This window comes from Esox lucius, chromosome 19 (genome assembly GCF_011004845.1).
Source record: "Esox lucius isolate fEsoLuc1 chromosome 19, fEsoLuc1.pri, whole genome shotgun sequence".
Classification (NCBI taxonomy): domain Eukaryota; kingdom Metazoa; phylum Chordata; class Actinopteri; order Esociformes; family Esocidae; genus Esox; species Esox lucius.
In genome coordinates this window covers 18,998,554-19,015,584 of record NC_047587.1, presented here as the reverse complement: position 1 = coordinate 19,015,584, position 17,031 = coordinate 18,998,554, and the positions used below count along the sequence as shown (strand labels likewise).

The 17,031-nt window shown below is 38.9% G+C and overlaps 1 protein-coding gene across 6 annotated transcripts in view; it reads right to left on the bottom strand.

The window, feature by feature from the left end:
- Positions 1-17,031, bottom strand: part of LOC105022160 (serine/threonine-protein kinase WNK1-like) — a 44,479-nt gene that overhangs the window by 24,436 nt on the left and 3,012 nt on the right. The gene's annotated exons all lie outside the window — the stretch shown is intronic.

Genomic DNA, 17,031 nt, shown 5'->3' with positions numbered 1-17,031 from the left:
TGTATTCTGGGAGTTAATAAAGCATTACAACTGAAAACACATCCTCTAATGAAGCGAGTTTATCAGGCTGTGGAGGAGGGGCTATTTTCACTATTCAATTCTCAGAAAGTGGAATCCAAGAACTCAAAGGAACTCTTGGCTGAAGACTTGCATTTGATTAACATCAGTTCTTGCGAAGCTAAAAAATACTCCCCTACCAAAGAAAATGCCTCCCTGGGCACCAAATGGACACTACTCAGCAGCCCTAATGTTCCTAACATGAAACCCTTTCTCTCCACACAGACACTGAATTTAAAGATGCACTGTAATGGGATGCTTGTGACGTACTCAGTTATTTGGCAATACAGCCTAGATAATGTTGTATTAATGGAGCGTCAAAAAAAAGGAAGAAATCATGGTCCCTTGTGAAATTTACATTGCTCGTTGTCGAAAGGGCAATTTAGATTGTGATTTGATTAATATTTCAATCAATTTACATAATGCTTAAAAAAAAAAAAAAAAGAGAATATTTAATTGCAATCAAGTTTGTCAGGGGAGTGAGAATGTGCCCTTGTGTGTTGACTGAAAACTGAGGAACTGAGGAAGAACACAGTAGTTGTGGTAAGAAGGTCGTTCTACTTCATCACAACCAGAACATTTTTATTTCCAGATTCTTCGCTGATTACCATAACTCTTGCGTATGGATGACCATCACATTCTGCAAATGTCTGGTAAATTAATAAGCTGCTAGAGAAATTTTTCCAACCTAAAACCAGCTATAGGGATAGGCCAACACAGCATTTTCATCAAACAATTGTGTTTTTCCCTTTCTTGCTTTGTAAGAAAGAAGCTAAGATATTAACACACAAAAAGATTAGATCCCTATAATATCATTTCAAACACTTATCAGCTTTTCTAATACTAACAAGAGCAGGCTCAATTGTGCAGTGGAGTGGATTTTACACTTTGCAGAATATATATATTTTTCAAACAAAATTAAAAAGCATGTGGAAGTTGTCGCTGACTGTCTGTTCCTGCCCAGACCTCTTCAATGATCCTTAGGGGCCAGTGGGTCTCGGGAGCATCCCACAATATTGCAACCTCTACCAGTCAATACACTAAAAGTTGTTTCATTTCCTTTTAAAGATAGGCTAAGACAAAATCTGCAAACACCTGGCAACTGGCCAGGTTGTCCAGGATACGTGTTCCATTGTGTGAGGAGAGCACAGGGAAAAAGAGAGAACTTTCCACTGTCAGACTGATCTGGCAACAAAAGACCAATGAAACGGCACACGGCACTGCGGTCGAATAGGAACGGAGCTTGTTCTCTTGAGACTTCGGCCTGACTGACGATTGCAGAGTATTGGGTGTCTGTCTGTCGGGGGAGGTTATCAGGAAGGGGGGTTTGGATGGGAGGTGAAGGAATGAGGATTCTTTGAACAAGAGGTAGGATTTTTTTTAAAGGGGTTAGGGGTGTATATTTTAAGAGGGCGACCCTAAACCTTGAGGTCTAGGGGTGACAGTCAGGGACAGCTCTACAAACGCAACATTGAACAGCTGCATTCTTCAAGCAGCCCCTCCCTTCCCCCACTGAAGAGAGACAGAGGGAGGCAGGGAGGAACTTGTCCTGTGTCCCCTACCCAGTGAGAAAAAGCCTTGTTGCCCCTTCCTCTAATTCCAAACAGACCTTCTGAACATCATTAGTGGAGCTGAAAACCTTTTTTAGTCCTTGTATTAGGGATGTACCAAAATATCAGCCAGCAAAAGGTATCCTTCGACTGCATTAAATCGGTCCAATTATTTCAGAACAATTGTGCTTTCGTCTTAATAGCCATGCAATATGCACCACTCATTTGTATATATTTTTTTAATATTGTTCTGTTTATATTGTTTCCTCTGTTGCAGTGTTTTTGATGATGTGTAATACATTGTATAATGTACAATTACAGAATGCATTTACTATCATGTAATATCTACATGTTCCAAACATTGTGAGTCATATTTTACATAATATTTTCTTATTGAAATATATAGAAAAATTACTTTTGTATGATTTAATGTATATCTGTTGAAATTAGAAGTATCGTAAGCCATTTTTTTAAATTTATGCCAGAGTACACAGGTACAGACAAAACATTGCCATCATTACTTGACATCGGCATACTGTGTTCTATGAATATCGGCTATTGGTATCTTCTCATTCGTAACAATGATTATTTTGAAGAACCTTTGTAAAACACCTAGCAACCTCATCAATAGATTTTTGCATTTTGTTATCGAAGAAATGAGCAAAGCAGGAAATAGAAGCCAGATTTTGTGTGGGCTATAAAACTCCACTGACATATTTTCATACTAGATTTTTGGGGTAAAAAAGACAATTGAACCACTTTGTAAAGCGCGTGTGTGTGTGTGTGTGTGTGTGTGTGTGTGTGTGTGTGTGTGTGTGTGTGTCGAGCACACATTAAGGTCACACATGGGTCGATGCCACCCGGAAATTCCAACCCTGCACCAAATGTTTGACAAAGTTTGGTAGAGGTGGACCAAGTGAACGCATGCCTGGTGCTGGGCCAGCTTTAAGTTTGTCCAAGCCTAGATGTATGCCTAAACATAACCTTGCCCTACTGTCTAACCTTAACCCCTAATGCTTAAACTTTTAACTAACGTAGATTTTACCACTACTACAAATTGTATGTAATTGACCCTAAACATAACCCTTAAGCCGGAAAATGACTTTGTACCATCACATACCTTTGTACCATCCCTCACGTGAATTAGAGTTCAAAGCTGTCAGAAACCTCTCAACCATCACCTCACAATGTTAACTTCTTGTTCATTGCTTTCAGATCGGTGGTTCAGTGTGTAAATTAGGACTTGACTTTGACCTCTCAACAGTGTCTTCTCATGTGAGAGCTGTACTGTACCCTTTGCTGCTATCTGGACCATACCAAGACTGAGCAATAGTTAACAGAATGGGGAGAACAGGACGGCGAGTGAAAGTCCAGTACATAATGTTTTAGCAAACAACGCGCAGCTACCAATTCCACTCATGGGAAGAGCCTTCTAGGGAGCCGGTCAATCAACAGTACACTCACACAAAGGAACAAGCTTAGGCACAAACACACCCTTTCTCTGACAACACAATCACAGGATCAGAATTAATAAACCGATAGAGCTCAACAATGACATGACAGTGAGTAACAGTGAGCAATAATGCTTCATCATGAATCACTCCACTTATTTATGGAGAAACTACTATCATGAGTTTGATGAAAAAGGTAGCTACTCACTTACAGTGGATATAAAAGAAGGTCTACACACCCCTGTTAAAATGCCAGGTTCTTTTGATGTAAAAGAATGAGACAAAGAAAAATCATGTCAGAATGTTTTCCACCTTTAATGTGACCTATAATGTGAACAATTCAATTGAAAAAAACTGAAATCTTTGAGGGGGACAAATTAAAAACTCAAATTAACAGAATTAGACATTGTAATGATAAAAAGTGGATACGATGTTGCACAAACCTTATATTTCAACCTAGCTGAAAATATTTGAGCCACTGAAAATTAACCGCTTTGCATTTATAATATTTAAGATTTCTATTAATACTGTCCATACTCCCATTTCTACATTATTTGAAACTGCTCCTAGTCACTAGTGTTATGTATATTTTGTATTTCGTTATTTTGCTTCATACATACTACATAGATGCCATGTCAAGAATTTAATTGTTCAGAATGACACATTCTTCAGTGCACTTCGCAAATAAAAGACTGATGTTAAGAGCAGACAACCGAGAAGGTAGCGATCTCAGAACTTGGGTAGGGCACATACAAATTGTAAGTAAAATGCAACTATATTACAGGTTCAAGCTTGAATAGTTCTTGCAACACCTGTGCCAAGACTAGTATTCTGTCAGGGGAGGGGGGAGAAGAATGTATACCTTTGATTTTTGTTTAAATTTCAAAATTCTAATTCAGACAGAACATTGTCATTTCAATAGCTACAACAATAGGTATGCTACCACAAAGATACGATCAGTTAAAAAAAAAGTTTTTTTTAAAGAGGTTACATTGAGCGATTTTAGGTAATAACTGTGTAAATGCACAGCCATGATAATTTATATCGCACTGGATTCTGGGAGTCACAAGGTTTATCTTAACCACCCCCCCAAAGAAGACGACTGACAGATCTGTCTGGAAGACAAGCAAATGTAAATGACATTCCAGTCTCTTAGTGACCCATCTTAAAACCAACTTATCATACAAAAAGTTGTATGATAAGTTGTATATACAAGTCACTCATTTAATACATTTTTGTTACCAGTATTGTTTATTTTAGGTAAAGATTACCACAGCTGTTGGCTGCAGTCACAGCTAGGATTAACTTAAGTTATGTCAGGAATTGGATAAGAATCATGGATAAGAACAACTCTACAAATGTTCCAAAATCTACACTATAAAATGAATGTTGAGGACACAGATTATAAAGACTGTTTGAGCTGACTGAGTGAATATCAGAGTGGTCAGACCAACCACTGATTATTGCGTCACTCATAACTAGACGTCATAATGATGGGTTCAAATTAGGTCGGTCATTCGGTTCTAATCACAACAGTGTATGCGTCAAAGGGTTAAAATATTTTAAATGAAAAGATTGAATTGAAAAAAAATGAAAAAAGATTTACTGAAATTTTCTGCATGCCTGTGATTGGACAGAAGAATTTTTAGGAAAACATTTATTTATTTTTTAAATTGAAAGACAGGTGAAATTTTCACCTAACATACTTGAATATTATTGGATTATAATTGAATCTCTATTCTGAGATTTTCTACCTGGATAATAAATAAGGCCCTACTTAAAACACCAGCAGAAATAGACCCAATATTCACAGCACAGCCCATCCTACGGACTAGAGCCAAGCCAACAAACACAGATCTGTCACCAGCAAGTAAGAGGGCCAAGACCAACACAACATTAACCCAAGAGCAATGGCTGCCGTCCAACAACGTTCGTCCCCTTTTTTCTGGTCAACCCTAACCCTGAGCCTCCTGCAGCCCATAAAATGTAGCCTTTCGGGTGTCATTAAGATAACATTAAGATATTTAGACACACAGCCATGGTTAGCTGACAGGGTATGGAGCCAACCCCACAACCCAGATAAACAGTAATTTGAGTATTATAATCAGATAGCGTGACATCAAAGTTTCCATCGCAGCTGAACATGTTGAAATGCCAGGATTCATTTTTTAAAGGCTCTTAAAAAAAGAGATTAAAATTATTGAAATATGGGCCCTCAATAGTGAACTAAATCTCTGATTGGCAGGCAGTCAGAGCAGCTGTTAGTCAGACAGGGAGTTGGCTCAAATAGCTCTAGAGCAACTGCTTTATATTACTGCCCCCAGGTCCTAGTTACAACATCCATGTTTCTATGACGGTAAGAGCATGGTGCTTGCAACACCAGGGTTGTCGGTACAATTGTCCCCGGACATACAGTTGTGCTCAAAAGTTTGCATACCCTTGGAGAACTGGTAATATATGTACCATTTGTAAAGAAAACAAATGAGCAGGCAAAACACGTCTTATTTCTTATGGGATTCAGATTTAACTGTAGGTCATAATGGCACAATCATAAAACAAAACATGGCAATTAAGATTTTTTTCACCTGTTCATATGTCTGCATACCCTTAATTCTTAATACTGTGTATTGCCCCCTTTAGCATCAATGACAACTTGCAGTCTTTTGTAATAGTTGTCTGAGGCCCGGAATCCTTGGAGGTGGTAGAGCCCATTAGTTTGGATAAATGCCTCCAGGTCATGCAAATTGTTTGGTGGTCTTGCGTGAACCGCACGTTTGAGATCTCCCCAGAGTGGCTCAATATTAAGGTCAGGAGACTGTGATGGCCACTCCAGAACCTCCACCTTTTTCTGCTGTAAACACTGAAGGGTCAACTTGGCCTTGTGCTTAGGGTCATTGTTGTGCTGAAAAGTCCAAGTGTCCCACGAGCAGCTTTGAGAGCTAACAAACGCATTGACTAGTTCTACACAGACACTAATTGCAATTTAAAAAGCCACAGGTGTGGGATATTCAAATTTATTTGTGCTATTTTCACTTGTGTGTGTCAACTTGTGTGTCTGTTACAAGGCCAAACATTCAAGGGTATGTAAACTTTTGATCAGGGCCATTTGGGTGATTTCTGTTATCATTATGATATAAAAAGGAGCAAAAAAAAACTGTGATAATAAATTGCTTCATATGATCACTATCATTAAATAAAAGACAGGTTTGTTTTGCAGAATCAGTCATATTTTCTAAATCAATGCCAACATTTTACAATTTCTGCCAGGGTATGCAAACTTATGAGCACAAATGGACAAAGAACAGATGCACTCTACTGACAGTCGCTTACAGAAACACCCCATCAATTAGAATGGTGTGTAACTGCAATGGCATTATAATGTTTTAACCAGGCTGACAAGTAGCTTCTAACTCCACAATGGTAACAACGTGATCATAGGATGTTAGTTTAGCTTAGCAGAAACCATTAATAATCACCCCCCTGGTTTAAAATATGACCTACATCCCAACTTCTACAGATAGGTAAACAGACTGAACAGAAATTGTTAGTTTAGGCCTTGTGCTAAAAAGTGTCTCACTCCCAGGTCTCACTTGAGAATGGAACAAAACACCTTTTCACATATAAAACACCAGTACAGTAACCTAAAAATAGTGGCAACTGACCTAATCTTACAGACAATTGAAAGTGCTGAATCAGAAGCGGCTGTACCCTTTCGGACAAGAGAAGAGAACTCTGCTCCGATATGTATACCATTAGTTACATTAGGTATTGTTTCCCTGACAACTATAAACGTTGCAGATTCATGTGCTATGCTTCCTTTTTATTATGGTAGGGTAGCCAGTTGCATTTTATTTTGACTAAATATCTTATTAGATCACAGTATAAATAAATGGCTATGTACATTTTTTAGGAGAGTTGTCTGCATCCAGTCAGCAGAAAGGTAGGCTGCAAAAAATTTCAGATTTTTGGATTGATAGTTCTGGTCGCCTAGAGATGAACGTTAGACCCGCTTCAGATGCAATATTTCTTTACAGACTATGAGAATGGAGCACTATGGACTCCAATACCAGTAAAGCCCAAGCCGCCATGTAGGAACATACACAACTACAACAGAGAGGGTATCCTGTGTCCACTTAGGCCAGACACTAGGGGGCAGAGAATATACTGGCAACAGGGTAATTATTTTACATTGGTAAAGCCATAACCTGGTCAAATGGTTAGCCCTCCCGTAGATGGGCCATTATAGCACCTCATTTGGAGATAAATGTAATGGCTGATGACATTTTGCTATAGAGGTGGTGCCTCTTCTATAAATGACATCTCTATGTGAACCTGCCTGATGACCCAGGGTTATGACCATACAGATCATCAAAACAGCGTACAGAGATGAGCGGTCATCCAGTTATAGATCAGCCATCTCACACTACAAGCTGAAATAGAGCTGATGTTAGCTACATGTAATTCTGGCTAATGAGTGACTTTATAACTTGTCAAGGCCCAAGAGCGAAGTTTACTTGTTCATATCAAGCCAATGATTGCCTGATATGCCTTAAAACATTATTGCAAAATATCGGTTTTAGCTGAGGTTGGAAAATATAGTTCCCCAGGTGTATATTAACAGTAGACCATTTAAATGCCAGCTAAACACCTCAAAACACGTTTGAATGCGCTCAAAGCAACAAGCTCATACAGATCGGCTTAGCACATTATATTGAGACATTTCTTAGGTTTCCACAAAACATCAACTACAGCAATCCTTCAGGTCATCCCCTCTTCATTCATTAGATTACAGATAAACTGTACAGAGACGCGTCTACCAATGTCAAATATGAATCACATTACGCTAACAGAGTTAGCCAGCAAAAGATCCTGTAGTATGAACCCTGCCAATAAGTCAATACTAATCTCATTAGAACATATCTGATCAAAAAGAAGAGGAATACATGAAGTTGAAGAGCAATCTTCAACTTTCCATAAGCAATTTCTCTAATCTTTCACTCCCTACTAGGGATGTCACGAGAACTGATATTTCGGTATCAAGTCAATGCCAGAATGCTGAAAACATGACGGTACTTGTTCTTTTACAGTACCCTAGGTACCCAGGGATCCAAAAAATGGCAGATGGCAGCAAGTGCAGCAGCAGCTCAACTCGTCAAAAAGCACAACAGTAAGAGTCACAAACTTTGAGTTCGAGGCAGATGATCAGGGAGTAATACATTCTCAAAAAAACACTATGCAAACGGTGCCTTCAAACTTTCAAGATTAAAACAGGAAACACTTCAATTTAGCTAAGTACCTCAAAGACAGTCATGCAGATTTATTTAAAGAATTCAAGGTGAGTGAGTTAATGTATCATTGTATAATCTGGATTATATCCTTATCTTGAAATACACAGGACCATTATTTTGTTTGAGACAGTTGGCATTGCTGTGTAGCCTAGCAAACTATATTCCAAACGAAGTTTGCAATGGCTTAACCTCTTAAACCAGTCCTGGAATGTCTCTAGGAGGCCAGACGAGATTGGAGGTGTGGCCTTATAAGACCAGCAATGGCTAAAGGCTACCGTAATGTAACAATAGCTAGGCAACCATCCTTACCGTTCAGTCTGTCATCAAAATATAACGCTAGCGTTTTAAATAAATATTTCCAGACTAATGGTGTCAACATGTCAGTAAATTTAAACTACTGCTTGCACTCTGAGCAGAGGTGTGTGTGTAGCCTCTGCTGTTTTCTTAAGTACATGGGATTTATTGTTTTGTTTTAGTTTTTTACCTTGGTATCGAATTGGGTATTGAGAATTGTGGAATTTCGCTGGTATAGGTATCAACTACTACATTCTGGTATCGTGACATCCCTACTATATCTATCAAAAACAAAGCAGAAAAATGACCCAGAAAAGATACAGAATAACAAAATATCAGGGGTTAAGGCAAGATAAGGGGAGATCAGTGAAAAACAGTGGGGACGTGGCCAGACCGTGCCCGGGTGGCATTGTGGCACTCCCTGGATTACACCAGCTGTCAGTCCCAGGCCTCCCAAAGGATGCTGGTCTGCAAGCCTGCTGCAGTTCTTATCTCAACTTTTAATGCTGGGCCTCAGCCAAGGAAGAGAGGAAGGAAGGGATGACATGCTTCGTTGAGGCAGAGTGAGAGGGGAGGCTCCTAAATGTATTCTCCTACCCCCCTCCTCTGCAATGACCTATTTTGCATTCAAACATGCTTGCAATGTGAGATCACAAACCAATGAGGGAAAGGGTGTGTACATGGGTGGGTTTAAGGTTTTTAACCAGAACATCAGGGACATATGGTTTTCATCTGTAAGTATCAGAGAGACATTCCAAAAAATAAAACAAGGGCCATGTCAAACACGTTGTTTGGTGCACAGTCGCATTAAAATAATATTAACATGTTATTAAAAATACAATACCACCCCAAATATCCAAAATATCTAGTGCTCTTAGAGTTCCGTTTGCCCCGCACCTCTGGACACCAGTTGACATGTTTCATACATTCAGTGTGTGCTACACAAAAACTCATTTTTAAAAACATTTGCTTTACAGAAATAAGTGATGGGACATTGCAAAAGCTAAATACCTCCTTCCTTACATAAGCGAAAAAACTATAATTAACTAACTATAATTAAAATAAAGGATCATTTTTATCCCTCCATATCCACAAACAATTTGCATCAAAATAATTTAAACAAACATGTGATATAACAATTTTAGGCATCTTTAGGGATTTCCATTATTAGGGCATGGGTTACAGCTAGCATACAATATTTGGAGTTTGCCTGAGGAGTTTGACATGCTGCACCGGGCAGTGGGAACTAGCATTAAGGGAATAGAGACCAGCTAAACAGCTTGGCATTTGTCTTTGTTAAGTATACCATATCCCAGTGGTCTATGGAGCTACAAGCTATTTTCAAAGCTGCCTGTTATAAGATTCTCAGCAATGTCTTACCTTTCCTTATTCCAACATATTAAAGGCTACTATTTAGTGCACATTCTGTTTTATTACTGCTATCAGGTTGTTTTAAAGAGAATTACTGCATATTAAAAAGCAATATAGGTACCTCTTCAACTGTGAGTGACGGAATCTAAAACAAAAATCCAGAAAATCACATTGTATGATTAAGTAATTAATTTGCATTTTATTGTATGACATAAGTATTTGATACATCAGAAAAGCAGAACTTAATATTTGGTACAAAAACCTTTGTTTGCAATTACAGAGACCATACGTTTCCTGTAGTTCTTGACTAGGTTTGCACACACTGCAGCAGGGATTTTGGCCCACTCCTCCATACAGACCTTCTCCAGATCCTTCAGGTTTTGGGGCTGTCGCTGGGCAATACAGACTTTCAGCTCCCTCCAAAGATTTTCTATTGGGTTCAGGTCTGGAGACTGGCTAGGCCACTCCAGGACCTTGAGATGCTTCTTACGGAGCCACTCCTTAGTTGCCCTGGCTGTGTGTTTCGGGTCGTTGTCATGCTGAAAGACCCAGCCACGACCCATCTTCAATGCTCTTACTGAGGGAAGGAGGTTGTTGGCCAAGATCTCAGGATACATGGCCCCATCCATCCACCCCTCAATACTGTGCAGTCATCCGGTCTCCTTTGTAGAAAAGCAACCCCAAAGAATGATGTTTCCACCTCCATGCTTCACAGCTGGGATGGTGTTCTTGGGGTTCTACTCATCCTTCTTCCTCCAAACACGGCGAGTGGAATTTAGACCAAAAAGCTCTATTTTTGTCTCATCAGACAACATGACCTTCTCCAGATGGTCATTGGCACTTTCAATACGTTTAAACAAAAAGAAAGTGTCATGGTTCACATAAAAGACCAGATAAGACTACTAAATAGGCCTATTAGTTTTGTGCCTTTTATAAAAAGCTGTTAATCAAAGTAGGGTATTTAACCACAGTATTTTATATTACATTATTCACAATTTACCTGGTGCGCAAACCACAATTCCAAGAAACGAAAATATATATTTATTGAATCGTTGTTCGACAGTTTGATTGGGCCACTTGTCAATAGACAATGGTGTGTTTATTTTTTCCACAACCCAGTAGATAGTCCGTTTATTTTACTGTATATTCTGTAAATCTTTATTAAAAAGTGCAAACACTCTCTGTCAACTGGATGTTGGAATCCTGCGGAGATGTGCATCACATAGTCACAATCTGATGTCAGCATTTTCTCTGAAGAATGTAGGGCGCTAAATGAGGGAGGAAGTGGACGATGGGAGAAAGCGAAGAGGTGGAGGAGGGGAGAGAAACAGGCTTCCTTTACACAGGAGATTAGAAATTCCACAGTCAGGAATCTGACCCATTTACTTTCAAACAAGCACAGAGCTCAGGACCGCACTGCACATGTGCAGGATTGTCTCTCTGAGCTGAGGTGGGGATAGGCCTGTGTGCCTGTACAAGCACTGAGCACTTTGTCTCTGGTTAAGAAAGTAGGGAAGAACAAATTGCGGGATAGAAACACCAAAATGTCAAGAACCCCCAAAACAACCCTTGAGCAAGGCAGTCAACACAAATGAATGCCAGGTTACCATCAATGATGGATGATCCTCTGGCAGGGAACCCACTCTGGAGATGTGGAGTCAAAAGGTCTCAAGAGGGCTAAATGGAGCAAAATGTATGCAAATATTTAAGTGTAAAACAAGACTAATATTAAGCCCACACCTAATTATACAGGTTTTTCTGTATCAACAAGTCTTGGGTGTGGCCAGGGGTGGTGACAGGTGACGAATTCCACGTCAACCCAAGGAATTAAAACATTTTAGAGGTCCCACCCTATATTGGTAATGTTTAACACCATTTCTTGCAATTCTACACTTATCTTCAAGGAGCTGATAGAAATGTTTGCAATATTAAAGCAAATACCCAGCAATTCGAAACAAAAAAAGGAACCAGGCGAGCCCAGTTCGGCCGGCCCGCTATTAAAAGGAATGAATGTTGTTGCCCTCGTTGGATTCGAAGCAGGGTCCCCTAGGTGACAGGCTATGTCTTTAACCAAGGCACCAATAAGCTATACTTGTGTTCTGCATTGTTAACCCAATTAGTCTAAAACTCCACGGTTCTCAAAACTATTTCCCTACATTAGCTAACATCCAAATAAACAACATGTATAACAGGGTTGATACACTACATTCAACGTTACATTATAGGGATTTCCACCACAAATAGCATCTATGAACTGTATGGCTTTTGCCACTGGCCGTTTTAACAGCTTATTAGACAGTAATACTAATATTTACTTACTACTTGGAATACTCATAAGAATTGAGAAATTACTAGCAAGACTAAAGATGAACTTTAAACTGCTCTTTAATTTCATGGCACAACAACATACATTTTTCTTTCATTCATGAATGACATTGACACAATAACTATCAAGATGATGATAACTGACTTTGTCGTCAAGTGAAAAGACAAGAGAACTGTGCAAACCTGTATAAAAACCTGTAAAATGCATGCATGGATGCATACTTCCAAAATCCACCAGAAACAGTCGCAATATAACCATACATTTTTATTTTAGGCTTACTATATAATGTAGCTACTGAAGCTTGAAGCCAGGGAGGTTTTTGTCTATCCTAAACAAATCCTATTTTCATACTTTGTTCTGTTAGAGGCAAAGATCGAATACCAGTCGCCCACACAGAAGTCTGCGCCTCTAAACACGAAGCTATTTAACAATGGGTACTCAGTAACTCAGTCACTCCGTAATGCCACATTTTCAGTTTGGCATTGGTGTTTTACCCTAAAATCCAGAAATGGTTCAGTTTCCACTGACACAGGCCAGCGCTAGTCGGCCACTAGATCAGGTTATAGTCATTACAAAACAACCGATTTATCTAACAATGCATTATGTAGCTTACATTGCATATCCAAAGTAGGTCTGAATGCTTGCTGCCATATGGAACCAGCCATGTTCTGTCTAGAAAACTCCTTTATAATTCATTCAACATATGCCATTACTGTTCAGATAAAGCACTAAAACAGGCAGCACAGATTGCGATGATTTGGCACCAAGCTAGTATTGACTAATTGGCAAACATTTAAAAAGAAACAGGTAGACTAGAAAACTACTTTGACTAGCGCTTATTCAGGTCATTATTGGAGGAAGCGCACAAAAATAAGGCTGAGACCTGAGAGAGTTAGAATGAGAGCAACTTAGAACCCTCTCACAACATAGCGGGAGTGCCAAAGCAGTAGTTTGTAATGCTAGATGGATACTGATTCACATAAAATTATGCAAAGCTGATGGCCAGGCAATTCAAATTGGCTATTTAGCTAACTGATTGAGCTGTCGTGAATGCACGTTAGCTCTAGAGCCAACTTAACTAGTAGCTAGGGCTTGCCTGTAGCTATAACACAGGGATTCTTAAACATTTTCAGTCACTAACCCCAAAAAACAATGTTTCAAATATCACGACCCCTGCACATGCAAGCTCAGGACATAAGGCCTCAAATTACACGACAAATGTAGACATGTTCATTAGATCATATTAACAAAAGAACCCTTATCAACTATTAGCCTACATATTAATGACCTGTTCTCTCAGGTATATTTATTGATTGGTAAGTTAAGTCTGAGCAACTTACTCATTTAATGAGATGGGTGGGCCTGCTTTTTTTGAGCACAACAGCTGCATCATGGGTTTGATCGTCGAAATGGCAACATGGAGATCATCAACCACATTAAGACGTGGTGTATTTGTTTTAAATACATGTCAAAATGTTGCCTCACGTAAGTGGGTTGATCAAAACGGAATCAGTATATCCATTGCTGCAGAAGGCTTTGGAGATGCGAAGTGATCATTTTCATCATTTTATTGAGATGCAGTTCATTGTCCTCCACAAATTCTTCCAGCTCTGGAAACATTATGACATTGCCACCTTTAGCTTGCATAGCCCAACTTGCATAACTAACTTTTTTGTGAATGCATTGATTTTATCACACAAGGACAATAGGCCTATATTTGTAATGTGCCTTGTAGTGATGAGTTAACTACATTAGGTTTGTTGAATATACACAAGATTTACCAACCATTTAGGATCTGTCAAGTGGTCCAAGAGTTGGGACCCAGAAAATGCACCCCTCATGCAGCTCAAACAGGCGAGTGAGAAGTTTCCCATGCGAAAAGCCACTTGATCTCAGTATGGAACAGCAGGGCTTCATGTTCTGAGCCCATCTCTTGGCAGAGGGTGGCAAACAGCCTGGTGTTCATGGGACGTGACTGAATGGAGTTTACTATTTTAAAAAAACATGCTGATTTATTAACATAAAAGGAATGCTTGGTTTGCATTTTAAGTTTCACTGGCTTTAAACTTTGGTGTGCAAGAACCTCTGAGCGAAGAACCTATTTGGGGGTGTTATTTGGGAACATCGTTAATGGTAATACAAGTGAATGCAAAATATGAATTCCTCTTGATATTTTTGACGTTTGAATGGCTTGTCGGGCTGGAGGGACTTATCCTTGCGTTTCTCATTTCCCGTAGGCTTATTTTCATTGGAAGTTGATCGCTTTTCTGAAGGAATGCTTTCATCAGTTGTTAGAGAAAGACTACTGTCATGTAACGTCTTCTCATTTGTAGTGCTATGGTCCATGTTGCAGGCTACGTTTATTTGCTAGCTAACTAAAAGCGTGCACACAGCAAGAACTGTTTAAGTGTGGCTCCATAGGCTACTCATAACCCTTGCGAAAGATTCAACCAACCAGCTCGTTCTGTGACAACGTTCGTATTCCCCCTTATGTACAGTTATTCATTATTCAGGTTTATAACAAATAGCTCTTTATTTTAATTTTTTTGTTCTAAAAATCCTCTTGCAACCCCCCAAAATCATGTGGCGACCCCCACTTTAAGAACCCCTGCTATAGCGTACTAGTTAACTGGCATAAAACATGCTAAATCCATAACTAAAGAAACACTCTGCTTATCTCGCTACCACTTGCTATTGATTAGTGACTAAGCATTTGGAATGAGCCAGCTTTTTTAGTCGAGTAGGAGTCACAAGGGATGCTTTAACAAAAAGGAATACCCATCACTACTAGCCAGTCACATAGACTGTTCTACCTGAACACCTGAAAATAACATTTTTGACAACCTATTGACAAATTTCATTCTACATAAATGTTGCATGTTTCAGCCCCCACTTTCTGCTGGGGAGAACATCAAAAATGTTGGCCTAATCTGTGAAACTTTTATTTAACACCGGGCTTTGATGCAATTTGTCACTTATTTGGCAGGAAGATAGATAGATAGATAGATAGATAGATAGATAGATAGATAGATAGATAGATAGATAGATAGATAGATATCTATCTCTCTCTCTCTATCTATATTTCTTCCTTTTTAAGAGTTTCTTTGGAAGAAAAAAACCTTTTATTAGTCTAAACAGCATTGCTTCTTTCACAGACCAACAGCCAGTGGAGAACTTGTGGTCCTCAAAAACAACAGTGATTAACAAAGGGGGAAAATGATACATCAAGTCCTCAGTGATATCATGATTGAAATGCTACCAGTGCACAAAGATACCTGGCTAGCCATTTCACACTGGTTAGACGTTCAAGTAGTGAATGGGGTCAAATCATGTTTTGGGCCTTTTTCTTGCCATTTTCTCTGCAAAAGCAGACAGTCTGGGTAACGTCACGGGACTTTTGACGCAGCAACAATCAACACTACAGAGCTATGGAAAACGCATAGTAAGAAAAAACACTAAGATTAAATGAAAGTGTTATTGATTGACCTAGTTCAACATAAACACTTAATATAATGATGTGGTCATTTAAGTATTTTATACCTTTTAGACAAAGAAACAATTACCATAACTAATTCCAGTCCAAAATGAGGAAGGACATTATCAATAAAACAAATATATAAAAACATTAGAAAGTTGGGGGAGCTCCTTAACACTTCCTTTTGACCAGAAACAAGAGAACCGACAGCCCTGTGTCTTAAAGGAGAAACAGCCATGGCTGACAATAAGAAGTCAATCAGGGAGGAAATCACCCTGGTTGTGAGTCATGAGGACAAAGTCTACAGGAATGCAAAGAACAGGACTGGTACCAGTAGACAAAATGATTTAGAAACAGTTCCATAGATAAACTAGAACAAAGATTGTCATATTTATGTAACAGCGGTTGGGCAAGATTTTTAAGTCAGTTTGGCGCAGCCGAGTCGAGACAGGGTGCTAAATACAATTGATGTGATGAAATTGCAGGAGAAAAATGGGGTATGAATTAGAACTGCGCAATAAACATTGTTAAGCCTAAAATACACAGCTCCAGAAAAAATTAAGAGACCACTGCAACTTTTTATTTCCTTTGCAATTTGAACCACTGCACTTTTTTGTAATTTCATTTTAACCCTTCTGTTCCTCACTCAAAACCTTCCTTTTTGACTTTTTTGGAAAGGAAAGGAAAAAGGTGCAGTGATCTAATATTTTTTTCCAGAGCTGTATATGGTCACACCTTTGAAATGCATATTGGCAACAACCTAAAAGTGGAAATGCCAGTTACTCTTGACTAATGAGTTAGTAACAAATACAAAAGGTGAGGTGGGGAACAGATCAATCAAAGGGTTGATTGCACTAGTGTACTTAGCTAATACCTGGAGAATAATTAGACTACACACTAAAAATCTTTTAAATAAGACTTGATCCATCAATGGATCCTGACTATAATGGATGAAATGTATAGGGAATTTGACAGATCCCATTCATAGAGCTAAGGAAAACACTTTAAAGGGTCAGATATTCATACAGTGTCTACGCAATTCTAGGATGTCTTCCAGGCAGTTCCCACAAAAGCCTCACATTATTTAAAAACATTGACAAATTATTATTTTTACCCAAGTGGTAAATAGTGTACTAGCAAGTACCTACAATGCGCACTAGTAAAATACACAAGGGAACATAAATGCAGACAAGTTAGCTGATAAACATATACAGCTATC